The sequence below is a fragment of the Dermacentor variabilis genome, chromosome 5, assembly GCF_050947875.1.
Source record: "Dermacentor variabilis isolate Ectoservices chromosome 5, ASM5094787v1, whole genome shotgun sequence".
Classification (NCBI taxonomy): Eukaryota; Metazoa; Arthropoda; class Arachnida; order Ixodida; family Ixodidae; genus Dermacentor; species Dermacentor variabilis.
In genome coordinates, this window is record NC_134572.1 from 77,907,276 (window position 1) to 77,922,944 (window position 15,669).

Here is a 15,669-nt window from a genome sequence, read left to right on the forward strand (position 1 = left end):
AGTATCGTGAAAAGATCTGTCAGTTTTAATATTTGCGTGGGTGAAGAAAATGGGGAGGAGAGGTTCTTCAATATACTGTGAAGATACTCAGATATTCCTAAACGAAGAACTTTCTGTTGAATTTAGAAACTACAGCGTAGTGAACAGGGGTATGACAACAGGTTCGAGAAGGTGGTTCCCTCAAGCAAGACAACTATGTTGCACTTCTAAGATGTGATGAATGTGTCACTGTGATTCACGTAATCCTTTCTTTGCTCGAAGGACATTCTTTAGAAAAATACGTAAGCCGTCTGTTGCAGGGCTTTGCATTTAGCAGGTGTTTCAGGGTAAGTTCCTTGAACTAAAGTTAGGAATTTACTTTTCTAATGAATCATAATGAATCACAGTGCTCATGTTGCACTAACGGGATCGAATCAGGGAAGCAATGAAGTCAGTTTCAGTTTCAGTTTATTATTCTTTAAATACAATGAATTGGCAAGAGAGAATATACAGACGAGAGTCCCAAAGTCAAAGACTGCAACGGGACCCTCGGTTAACAATAACAATGGATAGATGTATTAAAGTAGAGCAAGCTAACTGAAAGAAACAAACACAACCGCGAAAATACAACATAGAAAAATAAAATTAACGAAAACAAATTGTCTGTATACAAGTCTATAGTGCATAAAAAAAACTGTCAATACATACAAATGGCAAATGTGTAATGAATGACGTAAACTTAGTTATACATATAAAACAGCTTAAGGGCATGAATAAATGTATGAAAGGATGAAGATTTAATGCTGATGAGTAAACGATTCCACAGTTTTATAGCAGCGAATGATTATGTCATTTTTACATTATTAGAATGAACCATAGGTAGTAGAAAATTGGAGTTACGTGCAAACCTGGTATTATTGTTATTGACGAGGCACCTAGAATTAATGAATTGGTATGAGAGCTGTTTAGTAATTCATGACACATAATATTAGAAGATAGTTGAACAAGTTCGCTACAACAAGGATGTTATTTTCACGATGTAATAGAGTAGCATTCGTGAAAAACCCACTGTTAGTGATAATGCGTATTGCTTGGTTTTGTAAGTGCTGAATAGATGATATATGACAGTTATGTGTGCTTCCCCAGGAAACAGTGCCATAATTAATATGACTGTGAATGAAGGCAATGTATAACGCTAATGATGCGTCTTTGGAGAAATATGCTCTTGATTCGATTAATTATCTAATACCGAAGGTACAATTTTGCTTAATGAAGGCAATGTGTTGAGAAAACTTTAGGTTAGAATCTAACTTGATGCCCAAACATGATATACAGTCGAGGACGGGAATGTGATGATCATCTAGAGTTATCTCAGGCAAGCCAGGTAGTACTCTTTGGCTAGAATGGAAAATGATGAATTAATTTTTTGAAGGATTGATAATTAAATGATTGGACGAACACCATGCAACAATATTGTCACGTGGTAGTGACTGCGGCGAACACAGCAGCAGAACTGTAAATGGTAAAACTAAATCTTTATTGGGCGAACTGGTGCCCTCAAAAGCAAATTACACTTAAGCACAACGATAGCGGCAAACACAGTCGGCAATCGTCGGAAATCTGCTCAGCGGGTCAAGCGCGTCGGCTTTTATGCATCAGTCGTCGAATGTTCCACAGTAATCACTAGGACCCGCGTGCCTCCCACAGAGTTCTACATTATTCGCGTCGCGCACACATGCAATCACATTACACAAGGTTCGGTCACAGACAGCGGATGGAACCATCGCTAACATTCCAGAAACTTCCCGATACACGCAGGCGTGTCCTGCGCTGTCCGATAACATTTGTAATGCGGTGAAACGTTGTCGAAAGTGGACGTGGAGGAGCCCGAATGACGAGACTAGAAATGAAATAGACTTTGTACTCTGCGCTAACCATGGCATCGTACAAGATGTGGACGTGCCCGGCAAGGTGCGCTGCAGTGGCCATAGGATGGTAAGAACTCGAATTAGCCTAGACTTGAGGAGGGAACGGAAGAAACTGGTACATAAGAAGCCCATCAATGAGTTAGCGGTAAGAGGGAAAATAGAGGAATTCGGGATCAAGCTACAGAACAGGTATTCGGATTTAGCTCAGCAAGAGGGCCTTAGTGTTGAAACAATGAACGACAATCTTACGGGCATCATTAAGGAGTGTGCGAGAGAAGTCGGTAGTAACTCCATTAGACAGGATATACCAGTAAGCTATCGCAGGAGACGAAAGATCTGATCAAGAAACGCCAATGTATGAAAGCCTCTAACCCTACAGCTAGAATAGAATTGGCAGAACTTTCCAAGTTAATCAACAAGCGTAAGACAGCTGACATGAGGAAGTATAATATGGATAGAATTGAGCATGCTCTCAGGGACGGAGGAAGCCTAAAAGCAGTGAAGAAGAAATGAGGAATTGCCAAGAATCAGATGTATGCGTTAAGATTGAAAGGCGGTGATATCATTACTAATATGAATGAGATAGCTCAAGTGGCTGAGGAGTTCTATAGAGATTTATACAGTACCAGTGGCATCCACGACGATAATGAAAGAGATAATAGTCTAGAGGAATTTGAAATCCCACAAGTAACGCCGGAGGAAGTAAAGAAAGCCTTGGGAGCAATGCAAAGGGGGAAGGCAACTGGGGAGGATCAGGTAACAGCAGATTTGTTGAAGGACGGTGGGCAGATTGTTCTAGAGAAACTGGCCACACTGTATACGCAATGCCTCATGACCTCGAGCGTACCGGAATCTTGGAAGAACGCTAACATAATCCTAATCCATAAGAAAGGGGACTCCAAAGAGTTGAAAAATTATAGACCGATCAGCTTACTGTCCGTTGCCTGCAACGTATTTGCTAAGGTAATAGAATCAGGAACAATTTAGACTTCTGTCAACCAAAGGACCAGGCAGGATTCCGTAAGGGCTACTCAACAATAGACCGTATTCACACTATCAATCAGGTGATAGAGAAATGTGCAGAATATAATCAACCCTTATATATAGCTTTCATTGATTAGGAGAAAGCGTTTGATTCAGTCGAAACCTCAACAGACATGGAGGCATTACGGAATCAGAGTGTAGATGAGCTGTACGTAAAAATACTGAAAGATATATACAGCAGCTCTACAGCCATCGTAGTCCTCCATAAAGAAAGCAACAAAATCCCTATAAAGAAAGGCGTCAGGCAGGGATATACGATCTCTCCAATGCTATTCACAGCGTGTTTACAGGAGGTATTCAGAGACCTGGATTGGGAAGAATTGGGGATAAGAGTTCCAACCAAGAGTTCCAAGTTCCAAAGAGTTCCAAGCTGAGTAGCCCTTACGGAATCCTGCCTGGTCCTTTGGTTGACAGAAGTCTAAATTTTTCCTGATTCGATTACCTTAGTAAATACTTTGTAGGCAATGGACAGCTGATCGGTCTATAATATAGATTTCACTGATTACGAGAAAGCGTTTGATTCAGTCGAAACCTCAACCGTCACGGAGGCATTACGGAATCACGGTGTAGACAAGCCGTGTGTAAAAATACTGAAAGATATATATAGCGGCTCCACAGCCACCGTAGTCATCCATAAAGAAAGCAACAAAATCCCAATAAAGAAAGGCGTCCGGCAGGGAGATACGATCTCTCCAATGCTATTCACAGCGTGTTTACAGGAGGTATTCAGAGACCTTGATTGGGAAGAATTGAGGATAAGAGTTACTGGAGAATACCTTAGTAACTTGCGATTCGCTGATGATATTGCCTTGCTTAGTAACTCAGGGCACCAATTGCAATGCATGCTCACTGACCTAGACAGGCAAAGCAGAAGGGTGGGCCTAAATATTAATCTGCAGAAAACTAAAGTAATGTTCAACAGCCTCGGAAGAGAAAAGCAGTTTGCAATAGGTATCAAGGCACTGGAAGTGGTAAGGGAATACATCTACTTAGGGCGGGTAATGACTGCGGATCCGGATCATGAGAGTGAAATAATCAGAAGAGTAAGAATGGGCTGGGGTGCGTTTGGCAGGCATTCTCAGGTCATGAGCAGGTGGTTGCCATTGTCCCTCAACAGAAAAGGTTATAACAAGTGTGTCTTACCAGTACTCACGTACGGGGTACGAACCTGGAGGCTTACGAAAAGGGTTCTACTTAAATTGAGGACGACGCAACGAGCTACGGAAAGAAGAATGATGGGTGTAATGTTAAGGGATAAGAAAAAAGCAGATTGGGTGAGGAAACAAACGCGAGTTAATGACATCTTAGTTGAAATCAAGAAAAAGAAATGGGGGGGGGGCATGGGCAGGACATGTAATGAGGAATGAAGATAACCGATGGTCATTAAGGGTTACGGACTGGATTCCAAGGGAAGCGTAGCAGGGGGCGGCAGAAAGTTAGGTGGGCGGGTGAGATTAAGAAGTTGCAGGGACGACATGGCCACAATTAGTACATCATCATCATCATCATCATCATCATCATCATCATCATCAGCCTGGTTATGTCCACTGCAGGGCAAAGGCCTCTCCCATACTTCTCCAACTACCCCGGTCATGTGCTAATTGTGGCCATGTTGTCCCTGCAAACTTCTTAATCTCATCCGCCTACCTAACTTTCTGCCGCCCTCTGCTACGCTTTCCTTCCCTTGGAATCCATTCCGTAACTCTTAATGACTATCGGTTATCTTCCCTCCTCATTACGTGTCCTGCCCTTGTCCATTTCTTTTTCTTGATTTCAACTAAGATATCATTAACTCGCGTTTGTTCCTTCACCCAATCTGCTCTTTTCTTATCCCTTAACGTTACACCTACCATTCTTCTTTCCATAGCTCGTTGCGTCGTCCTCAATTTAAGTATAACCCTTTTCGTAAGCCTCCAGGTTTCTGCCCCGTACGTGAGTACTGGTAAGACACAGCTGTTATAAACTTTTCTATTGAGGGATAATGGCAACCTGCTGTTCATGATCTGAGAATGCCTGCCAAACGCACCCCAGCCCATTCTTATTCTTCTGATTATTTCAGTCTCATGATCCGGATCCGCAGTCACTACCTGTCCTAAGTAGATGTATTCCCTTACCACTTCCAGTGCCTCACTACCTATTGTAAACTGCTGTTCCCTTCCGAGACTGTTAAACATTACTTTACTTTTCTGCAGATTAATTTTTAGACCCGCCCTTCGACTTTGCCTCTCCAGGTCAGTGAGCATGCATTGCAGTTGGTCCCCTGAGTTACTAGGCAAGGCAATATCATCAGCGAATCGCAAGTTACTAAGGTATTCTCCATTAACTCTTATCCCAAATTCTTCCCAATCCAGGTCTCTGAATACCTCCTGTAAACACGCTGTGAATAGCATCGGAGAGATCGTATCTCCCTGCCTGACGCCTTTCTTTATTGGGATTTTGTTGCTTTCTGTATGGAGGACTACGGTGGCTGTGGAGCCGCTATAGATGTCTTTCAGTATTTTTACATACGGCTCGTCTACACCCTGATTCCGCAGTGCCTCCATGACTGCTGAGGTTTCTACTGAATCAAACGCTTTCTCGTAATCAATGAAAGCTATATATAAAGGTTGGTTGTATTCCGCACATTTAGTAATTAGTACATAACCGGGGTAGTTGTAGAAGTATGGTAGAGGCCTTTGCCCTGCAGTGCGCGTAACCAGGCTGATGATTATAATGATTATGATGATGATGATTATGAAACGTGGTCGCCCGATAAAGATAAAGAAGTACACGTGTTAATATGGCCCAGCTCATTGTTTAGTTTAAGGATTAAGGTTGTTAAATAATTGTCACGCAACGAGAAAGTAGTACCGTCTGCGTATAGACACAATGTGCCGATTTAAGACACGTGGGTAAATCATTAATATAAATAGAGAATAGTAAGGGAGCTAGTATGGAGCCTTGTGGTACACTTTGGTTAATAACTTTAGTATCAAAATGAGCACTTAGAAAAACTGTTTGTTCTCTATCATACAGGTAACGTTTTGGGAGTTTTAGTACTGGACCGGTAATTCCGAGGGCTTCTAGCTTAGTAAAAAGTATGTTATCATTAATTGTATCAAAAGCTTTAGGGAAGTCTAAGAATACCGAATCAAAGAAGTTACCAGTATCAATCGAGGGACGAATGTTGTCGGTTAGGGATATTAATGGTAAGTTATCGAACTGCCAGCGCGAAAACCAAATTGAGAAGATTGCAATAAAATTTTTTTAGAAGTAATTATTTAGGTGCTTACAAAATAAGTTCTGAATAACTTTACTCATCGACGATAGAATAGAAAAAGGATTATAGTTAAACACCTCCGTTTTATCACCTTTCTTATGTACAGGAATAATCTTAGCCCTTTTAAACGAAGTGGGGGAAATACCACATTTAAAGATACTATTAATTATAATAGAATGTGTATCAGGAATAAGTGGTGCAACAAGTTTTAGATTAAATACAGAAATATTATCTAAGCCGGGGCAAGTATTCTTTAGAGCTAATACCATGGAACATACCTCATCTGCAGTTGCGGGAAAGAGAAAGAAATAATTATTGCAGCGATAAATGGGATAAATAGTAGTCACATGACGGCTGCTGTATATCTTATAAAAGTAGTCACTGGAACTATTTGCTCTGCTAGAAGAATCAATATAAGTTTTTTTGTAGGTTATTTTATCAGCAGCATTACCGGCCTTAGGTAAGTTCATGAACGCATTAAGAAGTTGCCATCGTTTTTTGGGATGGTTCTTGTGTTTTGCAAATTAATTTTCGTAACACTGTCGTTTAGACTTCTTTAGCAAATTATTTGGAACGTTACAATATCTTTTATAGCATGTCGCTAAGCGTACAATAAAAGGTTTCTTTTTAGTCTTTTTGTCTAGGTTTTCTTATTTTCTCATATCTAGTCAGTAAATCTTTCGCTGCCCAAGGGTTACCGGGAAACTTAACATGTTTCCGGTATTTGAGGGTAGTTGTGATAGCGCGAACGGCTTCAAGAAAGATGGAACAAAAATTTTCAGGAGCTTGGATCATGCAGGGATTTAATTACATACCAATGAGTATTTGTTATAGTGTAAACAAAACTATCTCGGTCAAACTTGGAGGAAAACTAGCAAGGCTAGAAATGAGGTATTTCGGCCTGAAAGGAGACGAATATTGGGAAATGGTCTGTGATCTGAGTATCTATGGCACCAGAGTTTGGAGTTGGCGCGATGTTAGTTAGAGCATGGTCAAGAAGCGTGCAGGTACCATCAGTAGCACACCTAGTGGGAGAGATAATTAATGATTCCAGTACAAAACCAGAAAAACAGTCTGTATAAGCTGTTACACTTCCGTTGTTGACGTCAAGTAGGTTGATGTTAATATCACCGACAATTAGAACTTGCTTATTTTCAAGAGTGAGAGAGAGAGAGAGAGAGAGAAAGAGAGAGAGAGAGAGAGAGAGAGAGAGAACTTTAATGAGAACCAGCAGTTTAGTCGGCTGGGCCTATAAGCCTCCCACGATGGGACGTCGATGTCTTGCCTCTTCGCCGCTTCGTAGGCCTGCTGGGTAGCCCAGAGTTTGTCGTCGAGATGGGAGCTGCGTAGGGCAGCGTGCCATTTCGAGATAATTTTTTTACAGAACTATGGAGAGTTCATCCAGAAAATCAGGGCTAGATGCAGAAGGGGAGCGGTGTACACAACCAAGAATAAAACTGTTACGATTATGAGAATTCAGCTGTCAGTCAGCTTCTATCCATATCGGTTCACAGTGATTTACGTTAACAAAAATATCAATCCTACGCTCATATTTAATATGAGATGAAACAAATATAGCGGAACCACCGTATTGATCTGAAATACTATGGCAGTTTCTACTTAGTGTGGACAAAAACCGTATGAATTGCTATCCGCATTATCAAGCCATGTTTCCGAAACACAAATAAATGAAAACGAATGATTAAGTGAGTCAGTAAATGCAGAAATGGTATCATGATTCTTACGCAAACATCGCGCATTGATATGAAGAATAGAGATATTAGAAGATGTAAGCAATGGTTTGAATTCGGCTGGCTATAGCAAAGACATGATGAAAAGTATTCGGGGACGAGTGTGCAATCAGTCCGCAGGACAGAAAATGTAGCAGTAAGCTACGCCTGCGCAAAGATGCGAAAATCCGCCTGCGAGTTTGTTCGTCATATCATATCCATCTAGCATTTTGTTCCAGGACTGGCTCCTACTGCGAGATGGCGTATCATAATATTGCCACTGAATACCGAAGCGCCATATATTCTCGACGAGCCTGCCTCGAGCACTGAACACTGCAGGACACAGCTAAGAGCAATACAAATGTTTCTTTCTTTTTTTTTCTTGCAGCGCATTTTGAACACAGATACCTTGGAACTCGTTTTAGTATCAGCGATTATGTAAAAATGACACAGCTCGGGGACTACACGACTGAAATTACGCAGTTGCAACATATATGCCCTACAGTACTTGAATCAAAATTTAGTTATCGTGGCACGAGGTATCCGAAGCCATACTCGGTTCGCTCACTGTCAAGCTTCTGCCGATGCCTGCTGCACAGGTATATTGTTAGTGTAAAAAAAAACAGTATTTAGGGCAAAGAGTGTTTTTAATGCGTGACGGTATAGGGGGAGTAGGTGTGAGAATTCTGTCCATTCTTACATGGTGAAAAAAATGCGGGCCGTAACCGGAGACCGTGAAATACCGGGCCTATCGTGGTCGGGTATTGAACCTTTTTGAAATACAGGGGGGGGGGGGAACGCGTAGTTTATTAATTAAGCCCATTGTGTGCGCGCTTGATAGCGGCCAGCAGGTGTGGCGTGATAACGACTCATTGTCCTCGGAAACATCATTCGCATCGGTGCAAACCAGTCTGCGCGTCATTCGACCATCTTCTATGGACGACTACGTGCCTCCTACAAGATAAGGAGGAGTCATTGATCGCGTATATACGTATGCGTGGTATTCACATCGTAAAAACACTAAAGTACGTGTCCGACCCGCAGACCCGCAGTCAATGTACTGGGACATATCGTATATAATCATATTATAAGAAGACAAAAAACAGTGACATCAAGGACAGCATAGGGGAAATTATCTGCAGTTCTTAATTGAATTAAATAAATGATAACTAAATAGAATTTAAGCGGATAAAGAAACAACTGGCCGCAGGTGGGATACGAACCCACGTCTTTGTCTTACGCGTGCGATGACGTTGATTCGTGTCTTACCTGCGGCCACTTGTTTTTTCATCCACTTTAATTTCCATTTATTCATCATTCATTTAATTCAGTTAGAAACTGCAGATAATTTCCTCTATGCTGTGGTTCGCGGATACTCGGCTAGCATCCGCGAAGAATATGGCAGCCCCGGTACTCAAGATACCGAGATCTACAATCAACGAAGTGAAGGAACCCGGCGCTACTCAAGATATACTAATTGACATAGTTTTCGTGACTATTTAAGTAACTCATTGGGCGAAAATTCGACTTTCAAAGTTTTGCAAATATATTGTGCGAGTCTTACAAGATCTGCACAAAGCAAGTTATTGTTCCAAATGAATACGCTGCAGTTGACGCGGAATATGAATGTCTAAGAGCAATTAGAAGACGCGCAGAACGGGCTTACCGCCGCAGTGGAAAACTGGGTGACTACAATATGGCACAGAAAGTTCAGTCAACTCCGCGCAGACGTTTAGAAAAATTAGGTACGAGAAGATAGCGAGAATACTGCGCGTCGTTGTCTCCGTTTACTCCAGTTCCCAGAATATGGTCAGTTGCACGATCTTTTAGTGGTCCAGTTACCCAGAGCCATCCCTTCCGAGTCCTTGCCGTAGCTCGAAGCACTCCGGAAACATCTGTTGCTGACGAATTCTGTCAACTTATATCCAGACCAGGAATTCCGCTTAGTTGCCTACAATTTACAAGTTCGACAACCCTAGCAGAACAGAAATGTTCGTGCGTGCTTTATGTCACAACATCCTCAACTTGACTGTGCGTTTAGTTTAAATGAATTGAAATTTGCTCTTTCGTCATGCCGTACAAAGACAACGGCAGGCCCAGATGGTGTTCCTTATGTGATGTTAAAGAACCTAGATCCAGCAGTAAAAATGGCTCTTTTGGAGATATTTAATGATATCTGTATAAAAGAGACTCTTCCAGATTCATGGAAATTAGGTCTAGTAATTCCAGTACTGAAACAAGGAAAGACTCCCCTTTGTCTTGGCTTTACCAAACCGTCAGTCTCACTAGCTGTTTTTTCCAAACTAATGGAGAAGATGGTAGGCCGTCGACTGCAATGGTGGCGTGAACACACAAATGTGTTTTCCAACTACATGACCGGTTTTCGACAAAATCGGTGTACAATGGATGCAGTATTAGACATTGCCACGTGCGTCGAACATGAACGAATCTGTGGAAATGTGAGAGTAGCAGTATTCTTATACATTCAAAGAGCATTCTACACTGTAAGTCACATACACGTCCTTGCTGGTATGTTACAGCTTGGCCTACATGGTCGAACACTGTGATGGGTATCACATTTTTTTGAAAAAAAGAAAAATTTATGGAAACAATCGAAAAAGAGAGTAATTATCACAGCATCACGCAGGGCGTTCCGCAGGGCAGTGTTCTCAGTCCGTTTTTATTCAATTGTGTCATGGCAGCCTTACCACAAAAACTACCGTCTTGTCTACAGTATTCTCTGTACGCAGATGGCATCTGCATATGGGCCTCTGGATCTCATATATAAGACATTCAAACAACGCTGCAAGATGGTCTTGATAGTATCGACACCTTTTTAAAAGAAAGAAGCATGAGTCTTTTATACGCAAAGACAGCCGTACTTCCTTTCACTAGACGACAGCTGAATAATTTCCAACTTACGCTTAATGGGCAAACTTTGATGTTCGTGAAAGAGCATAAACTTCTTGGAGTTATTCTTGACCGCCAGCTGACATGGCCATCACACATCCGTGCATTTGAAAAGCGGACAAATGCTGTAATAAACGTAATTCGGCGACTCGCTGGCACAACGTAGGGGATCAGTCTCTTCACTATTACATGTTCATAACGCACTCATAAAACAAGAAATTGCTTTTGGGGCACGTATTTTTCATGGTTTATCGCAAACTTCTGAGGAACGTCTTCAACATTTACTGCCAAGGGGGCTGCGAGTGTGTCTTGAGGTTCCGCAGACTACCTCGAATCCTTTAGTAATTGTTGAAGCTCGTCACTCATCATTTCCAGTCATACGAATGGTTGAAACATGCCGACATATTTATCGCATCTTAACCCAACACGAGAAGCATCCATTAAACATCGCGTTTACCGAAAGAAACTAAAGCAAAATTCACGATGTTGTTCGAGAACATGAAGCCTTATTACCAAGATTTGAAATATGCAAAGTAGATGTTAGTTACCCTCCCTGGATGTTAACATGTCCTAAAATCGATTCGTTAACTTAAGCATGACGCTTAACCGCCGTATTCAGAAACGCAACTTAAGTCGGAGCCCATGCTTGACTTGATTTAGATGACGCCTGGCGTTAACTTGCCCAAAGACGCTCACTGCGTTTCCTTCGACGCGTTCACGATAGGCGTCACTTAGATCAAGTCAAGCAAGGGATTCAATTTAAGTTGCATCTCTGAATACTGGGGTAAGTTAACTGACCTTGTGCTATCTAGGAGGCATTGGTCAAGCGTCTCAACGGGCTTGCTTGCCCGTGAGGAGCCCATAACTCGGAGGAGCGCTCAGCCGTGGACATTAATGCTTGCGCATTCGCAACTCAAGTGCTAAGGTGTCCTCGGATTTTTTCGACTGTTCCAGGTACACCAATGAAAAATCTTAAGTTGCAAAAATCTCCCTTTCAGGAGGAGGCGTGGTAACGCAGAAAAGGCGCAACAACGAAATCCGGGTGACGGAGTTAACCTGAAGTTCCCGCTTTCGGTCGACATAGATTTTCGCAGCATTTGAATGGACTTAGGGTTAATTCTTGTCCGTTAAGGAAGGACTTCACTATTACTTTATGCCAAGTTCTCAGTGTTAGACTTTAGCTACAATTTTGGGATAGCGGGTAATTGAGTAAACAAACTTCATATACTGTCCATTTGAACAACATTGCGTGTGAAAGAATCAGAAGTGCCACCTGACAAATTGTGATAACATATTTGGAGCCCAAACTGCCTAAACACCGGGCATCAGCAATCCTAAATTTCCAGAATTCTCTAGACAGTACCCCATGCAGCGTGACCTCTGTAATGGAGAAAAAGAGCGGCTTTCATGTTCGGCAGATGATAATTCCGAAAACTACGAAGAATCTCTGAACGAATAAAACAGTGGGTCAATAGTTATAAACGTTAACATAGTGCGATAAGTTACGCAAACATGGCCTTGCATGGACCCTTTATTGCTGTTTTCCTTTTTATGTTGTTTTTCTTTTAAACTTTCATATATGCGAAGAAGGTTTAGGATATTTGCGCAGTGTTTCAAGAATTTCCGAAACAAAAACGTGCTTTCTTTTTCATGTTTTTTTTTCTCGTTTTCAGATTTCTTCGGAAATTTTACATTCATGCACTCTTCACAGTGGATCGGAAGTGCAACTATGGGACGGATGGGGGAATAGGCGCCATCTATAAGACAGCGCAATTCGTGGCTTTGAAACCGGTCGAGGCACAACATGGTATTGGCGTGTCCAATAAAAGAATGAATCTTTTTCAAACACGAAAGCCGATGCTTACGCTTTTTGTTCCGCGTCGTAGTCCTAACTGTTTAGTCGTCAGCCCTCAAATCACCGGCGACAGTGTTTTCGGCGCTCGTACGTGTGACGTTCTTGATGGCATCGCGAGAAGCTTGCGTCGTTTTTTTTTTTCTTTTTTGCCTGTCCATATAGAGGCTTGGTTAAGGTGTCCTCGTCGCCATGTCAGGGCGAAAATTTTTTTTAATAAATTGAGATAAACGAAAAATAGATGTCTTTTTTAGGTCGTTGCTCCGGTCGATATGACGCCTCGCTCGATTTTCCCGCCGATGCTTCACATGGCTTCATCACCTCTCTGCTCTCGTGATGGCGGCCAGGGCAGGGCTCCTGTTGCTTCAGCATCCGGTGGAGATATGCGCCTGGGATGTGCTATTCACATGGACCCGCGGCGTCTGGAGCCATCCACTCTGATTTGCAACTCGAGACGAGTTAATTCCATACATATTTTTTCCAATTACGTTTGGATAGCGTGACGCCTGTAACCGACTTGCGATAGCACTGCAATGCATACTAAGGCACCAGAAGTCCACTGTGAGGCGGCCCTATTACAAAATCCGGATTTATGTCTTCTTTAACGCGCCCCTAAATCTTAGTTTTCTATTTCACTTCCTAATTCAAAGTGTGGCCGTAGTAGCAGTGATCCAATCAAATGAGTGGACATTTCAGTGGCGTGAGTATAATTGGCACACTTCATCATTGCACTTTATAATGCAGACCTCTGTGCATTAGCCCGAGTAGTGGCTAATCACATTGAGCCCGCTAAAGTCAGCGGAAATTGAGGGCTCGCTAGAGCGTGGAACAGTGGACCGAGTCTTGCTTGCAGACTCTATTGAATTGCTTTGTCAAAGCATAAACTCATATACGGCGTGGCGACGTCCGAAAGAACATTTTTTTGTGTTTGCATCGCTTCGAATGTCGCTGCTCCAGCGCGCGCGCGCACACACACGCACACACACACACACACACACACACACGCACACACACACACACGCACACACACACACACACACACACACACACACACACACACACACACACACACACACACACACACACACACACACACGCACGCACGCACGCACGCACGCACGCACGCACGCACGCACGCACACACACACACGCACGCACGCACGCACGCACACACACACACACACACACACACACACACACACACACACGCACACACGCCCGTGCGCGCACGCGCACGCGTGGACTTTTCTACGTGTTGCTGATGTGAACGCCACGCCCCATCGTCGTGCGGCGCGGATATTGCTCTAATTGTACAGTTACATGACCCACTTGAAATCCTTGTTGGAACCCATTCACATTGACGAAACATTCCGCCTAGAAACTTTTTATTTCATTGTAATGACTCCCAGCGTCGGTCAGCTCTTAACGGCACTCTTTGGCGAACTCAACTTCTTCCAATATATTTTCTGTCTCAAATAACTGAACTAAAGAACACACCTAATTCGCAGTCAACAGAATCCCACAATATAAGAAAAAGCTAGCGTTTTGCGGTGCGGACAGTAACCGGATCAATTTACGTGGACTGGCATAATGAAACAAGGGGGCGGTCGACTTGGACGTATTTCGCGAGGGCCGTGTTATCCGTACGCTGATGTGCACGGACAGCCTCAATATATGTACACTAGGGGTGCGGGGAAGGGAACCTTAAGGCGATGATGTTGTCTCACGACCGTTTTCAAGGGCGCCGGCGCTAGGCGATCGACAGCGAATGAGTGTGTGGACACACAAGAGACCGCGCACGCCCTCTTTCGTGCCAGGGCTCATTACCGCCATTGTGTGAGTTACCGCAAGTTCGGCTTACGACTGCACAACAGTCCACAAATAGAGCCGCCCTTTCTTGGTCTTGACGGTTCTTCTCGGAACATACAGCATATCTCATAACCATGCAACCCTTGTCAAAGTGGCCGGCAGGGAAGGACACTGAATGATGACTGGTCTAAGCCGCGCTCGCCTGATTACTTCACGGCGTCGTATAGGAAACACAAGCGCGGTGCGGAAACTGCGGAGCTCCGCGGGACATTGACGCGCGTTGTTTCCAAGCGCGCGCCCTTCTCGCTTTCCGTGTCACCAGGTGACACGCGAACGTACTCCGGGACGAGCGTACGCTATGCATATTGTACGCCCTCGCTTTCCCGCTCCAGCAACCTCACCGTGCGCGGAGCGCTGGAGTGACCCATTGCAGACCACGTGACGAAACACTTCCCATGGGGCCTCGCTCGCACTGCCAACGAGACCCGTGGTGGTTGGTTTGCACCACGGGCGACGCATCGAGCGACCCGGTTTACGGGCAGCGCGGCGCAGTTGACTTCGGGCGCGGGAGCCGTCAGTTGGTGGCGGCCTTTTGTGGTGGTGAGCACGTTGGACTTGGCAGCGACCGCGGAAAAGTGGCAACGGTCCTCGCTACACAAGATGACGGAATGGAAGTTGCACACGCATAAGTGGTCGCGTATCATACGATTGTGAAGGTTTACTGACGATTGCGAAATAGCGCCTCTGCAGGATGACGACGTCACTGTAATGCAGGAACGATGGATTACTACGAACATGTTACGAGAAGGTAACAACGAACGTGAGAAATTCAGGACAGATTTTGTTTCATATTGAGGGGCATGGTTGTATTGATACTCAATATATACACTGGTTTCCGCAGTCAAGTTTGAATCAAGGCAAGAAATACGCTTGACTAAGTTTTCTGTGTGATCCTAAACGCCCATGGCAAACCAGGTCCCCTCGGACAGACGATGGTGATAAATCAGGCGGGCTATCGTCGAAGGAGAACTTTTACAACCCGTTTGTGAGGCAAATATCAGCACTAATTGCCTGTTGGCAGTGCTTATGCGTGTTCGCTTTTTTTCCCTCAGTGACGACACTGCCATGTCACTGAGTGCTACGTTAATCGCTGGTTAG